The sequence below is a fragment of the Rhinolophus hipposideros genome, assembly GCF_964194185.1.
Source record: "Rhinolophus hipposideros genome assembly, chromosome: 1".
NCBI classification, from domain to species: Eukaryota; Metazoa; Chordata; class Mammalia; order Chiroptera; family Rhinolophidae; genus Rhinolophus; species Rhinolophus hipposideros.
The window spans coordinates 21,009,762-21,016,335 of NC_138047.1; positions in this window are offsets into that span (position 1 = coordinate 21,009,762).

Here is a 6,574-nt window from a genome sequence, read left to right on the forward strand (position 1 = left end):
GACGTCACCGCAGGCAGACCCCGGCAGCCAGCGCGCCTGCGCCCACGTCGCATCGCGGCGCGTGGGGAGGGCGCGAGGCCAGTGCGGAGACGGGGTCCACGGGCCGGGGCGTGGCGCACGGGCGCGCGTGGGGCGGGGCGGGGCGCGGCGGGGGCGCTCGGCTGGTTGCGGGCACCTGCCTCAGACCGGCTGCGTCCGCGCCTAAGCCGGGGGTGCTCCCGGCAGTCCTCCCCACGCGTCGTGTCTTACATCGGCGCTGCGTGCACGTTGTGCAAAACTCAAAAGCTAGAGCAGAGCCATACGCTGCTTTTGCCTCCCGTGCCTGTTTCTCAGCTGCCTGAGTCCAGTTAACGACTGTTGTTTCCTTCCATGCTACTCCCCTAGATCACAGGCTCTCAAAATTGGCCGCTCGTTGGGCTCTCTTGGAGCGGTTTTGCTTTTTGGTCCCACTCTCAGAGATTTGATTCAATTGGTATGGGGTGTGATGTAGGCAACGGCCTTTTTACGGCTCCCCCGGTGATTGTAGTGTGCGGCAATTTGAAACGAACGTCTCCATCAGTGCTTTGTACACTTGAATGGGCATAGAAATCATCTGGGGATCTTGTGAAAATGCAGATTAGAATTAGGTGGGTCTGGGCTGAAAGCCGAGTTTCTGCGTTTCTGACGAGCTCCCAGGCTGTGCCCGTTGATGGATGCCTCTCCATCCGGCCACAACTTGTTAGCTAGGCTGCGGTGACACCCAGGTCCTCTAGCAGGACAATTGGAGGAGCCTCTGTCCGGTCTGGAACCTCTCCCCGCCCCCATCCATTCTTCACACCACTTCCATGGTGATTGTTCTAAACAATCTAAAGCAGAAATCTTAGAAGTAGACTAAATGCGAAAACTTCAGTAGAAAGTCGTCTGGCATCTAGACAAGTTTAAAAGAATTTTATGTAAAATTACAAAAAAAATATTTCAAAGCATCATGTATAAATTTGAAATATTGGAAATAAACACAACATTAAAGGAATTAATTTGATTCCTTTATGAAATACTATCTAGCCATTAAAAAAATCTTTATGAAGCCATTAGTATCATGTGGGAAGTGTTTACTATGTTAAGCAAAACAAACAAAAACCTGTAAAACACAGTTTCAACTATGTAAGAAAAAATGCATAGGAAGATAGATATAAATTCTCTGGGGTATGTTTTCCTTATTTCTCATTTTTACATATTAAGCCATTTTCTATAATGAGCATCTTATCACCTATAGGAGTAATCCTAGCAAAGATAGAAATGTAGACAATTTTCTAGGCAGAGAAAACAGAAATGACCAAAATCCTGGGGATGGGGAGCAGGGAATATTCAAGGAAGTTAGGAATTAGAATGGGAGGAAATGATGAGCAGTGAGATCTGAGAAGTGGGCAGGAACCCTAACAAAAGGGGCCCCCATGTGATAGGGTGGGATAGGGCCTTTCATTCCTTAATACCAAGGTGAAAAGGGGGGGAGGCTCACAGCTTCACCTTGCTAGGGCTTGTCTCCCTCTCTGGTCCCCAGTGTACTCACTGCCTCTATTATGTGTTCTTATAGCACCATCGCGAGCATCCATTCTTATTCAATTTCTTTCTTGGGTTTCCTTCTTCCTCACTGGCCACTCTTCCCTCCTCTTTCTGGCTCCCTTTCCTCTATCCAACCTAAATTCTGGGGCTCCTCATAGATTGGCCCTAATACATTTCTCTTATGCTCTCTTCCTAAGTGACTCAGCTCCCATGGATTTAAATATCTTTTTAAACATTTTGTCTCCAGCCCTGACCTCTGCTCTAAATTCCAAACTTTAATATCCACAGTATCTCATTGACATATTCACTTAAGTGTTGCACAAACACCTCAAATGGAACATACTCATGAAAGTACCCTTGATTTTTGCCTCCAGGCCTGGTCTACGTAGCTGTTCAAGAAGGAAATCTACGTGTCATCTTGAGTCACCCTTTTCTCATTCTCCAAATTAATTCCATTAGCAAGTCATTCAATGGTTTGTCCAAAATACACCTTGATTCTGTCTCATTTCTCCATTGCTTCTTCTATTACTTTAGTACAGACCATCATTTCTCAACTGGAGTCCTGCAAAAGCCTACCTGGTTTCCCACTATTGCTTCTGTCCAGTCCACTTTCCACACAGCTGCAAAAGTGACCTTAAAACATAAAGTAGAACAGTTGCCTCTTCTGCTTGAAATACTTCCCAGTGGACCTAGAATAAAACCCACTTTCCTACATGATCTTATGTGATTAGAACTCTGCCTCCCTAACCTTCCTTTGCCACCTTCAGTGCCACTCTCTCCTTTGCTCACTCTTCTCTAGGACTTTTTTTTGCTCATTTAAAAATCTTTTATTACGCATTTCCTATGTGCCAGGCACTGTAGGAGGTGCTGGGAATATAACAGTGGACAAGAAAGAAAAATACCCGGTCCTCCTAGAGCTTATATCCGATCGGGAGGAGCAGATAAACAAGTGAGGAAATAAGTTACTTACGGCAACTCTAAATTACTTCCTAGGTGAGGATGCGCTCCTCCTCTTCATGTGGCTACCTTCTTATCACTTTGGACTCAGCTCACATGTCATTTCTTCAGAGGCCTCTCCTGGTCACCCTATCTAAAGTAGGTACCTCCTGTCTGCCGTTCTCTCTGCTCCCTTAAATGCACTTGTCAAAATCTGCAGTTACCTTGTCTGGTTTTTGAGTCTTGATCAGTTTCAGTAAAAATTTATAGAATGTATTAGACTCTTTTGTAAATCAATTATTTCCTTCATTTTTCTAGTCTTGAATCCCATTAATTCCAGGGGATTAGGCTTTGTCTCTTCAACATGCATTGCTGTGTCTCTACTATCTAGAGCAGCATCGCTCAAAGTAGAGAGACCCCCAAGGCCTGTACCCTATCAGGGGGCTTCTAAGTTCAAAACTATTTTCATAAGAAGACCAAGATCTTATCTGCCTTCTTTACTCTCCTCTCGCCAGTGTACAGTGAAGTTTTCCAGAAGTCTCACAACTTGGATATTGCAGATTGAAGAAGCAGATACCGGAATAGAGCTACTGTTTTATGCCAGATATTAGAGATTTGAAAAAATATAAAACAATGTCATTCTTGCCACTGATTTATTTCTCAGAAAAATGTTATATAGGTTAACACAATGCTTTTTTTAATTTAAAATAAATGGTTAAGATCTCTTAGTTTTAATTTCTATATGGAGATATATATTGTATATATCTGTCTATATCCATACATATATCTATATCTATATACATCACCAATATAAACAAAAACTCTTTAGGTTCTCAATAAATTTTAAGAGTGTAAAAGCAGTCCTAAGACTGCTTTTTTTTTTTGAGGACCTTGGTAAATCCTGGCTATAAATGGAGCGGGAAATCAAAAGCCATTGAGAGACATACACGAGTGTCAAGGGAAAAATAAGGAATTATGCTGGCACCCCACACTTTCTTTCATAAAGACCACTGAAAACGTGATTTCTAGAGGTCCATGGATGTCTCCTCTTCCATTTAAATAAATCTTCTTTGAGAGGCAAAGAATACTAGGATAGACACTTGGAAATGTGAATTTAAATGAAATAATGCACATAACGTGCTTAGGATATTAAGTAATCAAGAAAAATTAAGTTTACAAAAAGAGCACCTGGATATTCAAAATTCATTATTTATTGACTGTGAGACCTTGGATAAATTATTTAATTTTCTGAATATATTTCTACGTCAAGAACACAGAATTAATACATGCCATGGTGCTCTCTCTATAGTACAAATACTCATGGAGTTGTAGGGAGATCACAATTTAAAAAATAAGATAATGAATTAAAGCAAATAAACAATAGCATTGCTATAAATGTTACATGGTCACTGTTATTTTGGAAATCTTGACATTTTCCCATGGAACTTGTTTTGTGCTCTGATAATCTTTAAAAACTCTTATACATATAAAACCTTTCAGTTGGTGATAAAATATTTTGTGGCCTCCCAAGACTTCCACAGTATTACATAGACATTTCCTTCTATTTTTGTATTTTGCACTGTGCTTTAGACAATGCCAGACATGTAAATAGGCAAAATTATAACTGTAATTTGACATAAGCTTTTACCGGTAAACATGCTTGAATTTTTAAACATATACGTGACACTGCAAAGATAATTGACAAGTGCATGAAAAGATTATCAAGATGTTCACCAAAATCTTAACTGTTGTTACTTTGGGTGGTAAAATGTAGGATATTTTATATATTCTTATTCTTTTTTAATTTTGCTTTTATAATAAACACGTATTATTTTATAATCAGAGAAAGGTTAAAGCTATTTTCACCTAGAAAATTTAATTGGCAAATCTTCCACAAATCAGAAGGAAAAAAACTTGTACCTGAGGATACAAAAAAAAATAAAAAATCTTATAATTTGTGACAACAGTGGATGGACCTACGGGGTATTAGGCTAAGTGAAATAAGTCATGATCTCACTTATATGTGGAATATAAAGAACAAAATAAATGAACAAACCAAACAGAAACGGACTCATAGATAGTGAACAAACTGATGGTTGCTAGAGGGAAAGGAGATTGGGGGCAGTGGGTGAAAAAGGGGAAGGGATTAACAAGTACAAATTGGCAGTTACAAACAGTCACAGGGACGTAAGGTACAGCACAAGGAATACAATCAGTAGTACTGGAACAATGATGTATGGTCTTAGGTGAGTACTAGACTAATTGGTGGGAACTGCTTCGTAAATTATATAAATGTTTAACCACTAGGCTGTATACCTGCAACTAATATAAAATAATACTGAATGCCAACTGTAATTGGAAAAAAATAAAGCGAAAAAAACCAAACAAACTTGTCACTTGAGGATACAAGAAAATTTGGGAGTATATTTCACTAGGGAACAGAGCACTTTGGACGACAATTTCAAATATGGTATGTTTGGGGGGAAAAATACAAATCTGATCAATGAGGTCAGAAGCAGTAGTGTTTCTTTCCTTCTTTAATGTGTTTCTAAACAAACCATAAAATATGCAAAAGATGTACTTACTGGCCATTGTCCTGTAGGATACAAAGATGACACTGTTTTTCTCTTCCATGTAATTCACTGATTCAATAGACATTTACTGAATACCTATGTTCAGGCACTATTCTAGGGAATGAGACATGATGGTCCCTAAGACTGAGGGTCTTTCCTCTCAGTGTTTCATAACCTAGTGCAGAAAGCGGTCATATAAGTTATTACATGGATATGGAAGAAAACTTAAACCCTTATAGTTCATTCTTTAAGTTTCAACAATCTACTGTAGGGAATGACAAACTTTTCCTGGAAAGAGCCAGACAGTAAATATTTTAAACTTGTGGGCCACACAATCTCTGTTCCAACTACTGGTATTCACTCTGCCATTATAGTGCGAAAACAATACATACATAATTCAGTGTGGCTATGTTCAAATAAAAATTTATGTAAAACTAGTTGTAGGGTAGAACTGACACACTGGCCAACCCCTGACCTATTAAAAAGAGCTAACAATAACTACAAAATAAAATCCTAAAGCTCTTGTCCAAAGATACCTGAAAATATTTAGACTTAGCAGTTCAACTAGTTCAGTTGGTATTTTCCTATTTTCTGAAAACACTAATGCCTTATACATATGCTTGTTTTATTTGAAAGCTTTTATAACTTTGGAAAAGGCCCTAAGAAATAACTACGCACTTGGCCTTAGTCAAGAGAGTATGCCTAATCAAAAGGCTCCTTCTTTGTGGACTTATAATTATATCTGAATTCTCTTTGTGCTTCTGTCAATAATTTGATGCAGAAAAATCATGAAAAAATTTAAGTTTGGTTTCTGTATTTTTAGAAATAGAAGGTTACTGCTACCCATTTCCTTAAAAGCCAACTGTAAAATAAAGCACATCCACAACATTTGAACACAGTTTTAAAATTTTACTCCTGAGTAAAAGATTTCCTCTTCTCAATTCCGTTGGGATCCAAGGAGAGAAATGAATGGAAAATCCTCTGTTGGTAATAAAATCTAGAGTCTTATGTGCACAGCTTACCTTTCAGCTCTTCACTCAATACAGGCAGATTAGTTATCTTGTTTTATTTAGAGAATAAGCTTTTTCATTAGTAACCCACTGAGGATCTCAATGCCCTAGTGAATGTTCTCTGATGAAAACAATGTGGCTAGCCTTCTCTTCAAAATAAAAAAATCTTTCAATTTCAAAAGAAAACCATGTTTGTAAGAGGGAAAAATCAAACTAAACTGAATTGTAAAAAGAAAAAGTAAAAGCACCTCCCTTATGTTTTCCTCCACAAAAGAAGCCACTGTTGAGTTTGATTTTTAGCCTTCTGGACGTTTTCCTGTGTGTCACACGCATATCTATACACAACTGTTGAGTTTTTTCTTTTCAGCAAAAATGATATCTTACTTTGTACATGGTTCTGCATTTTTTCAGTTAGTATCACTTTTAAGTTGTTCTCTTAGTTCATTATCAAAAAAGAATAAAAGACTTCTTAAAATTAGAAGTTATAGAAACAAATTTTTAAAACACGTTAAATTC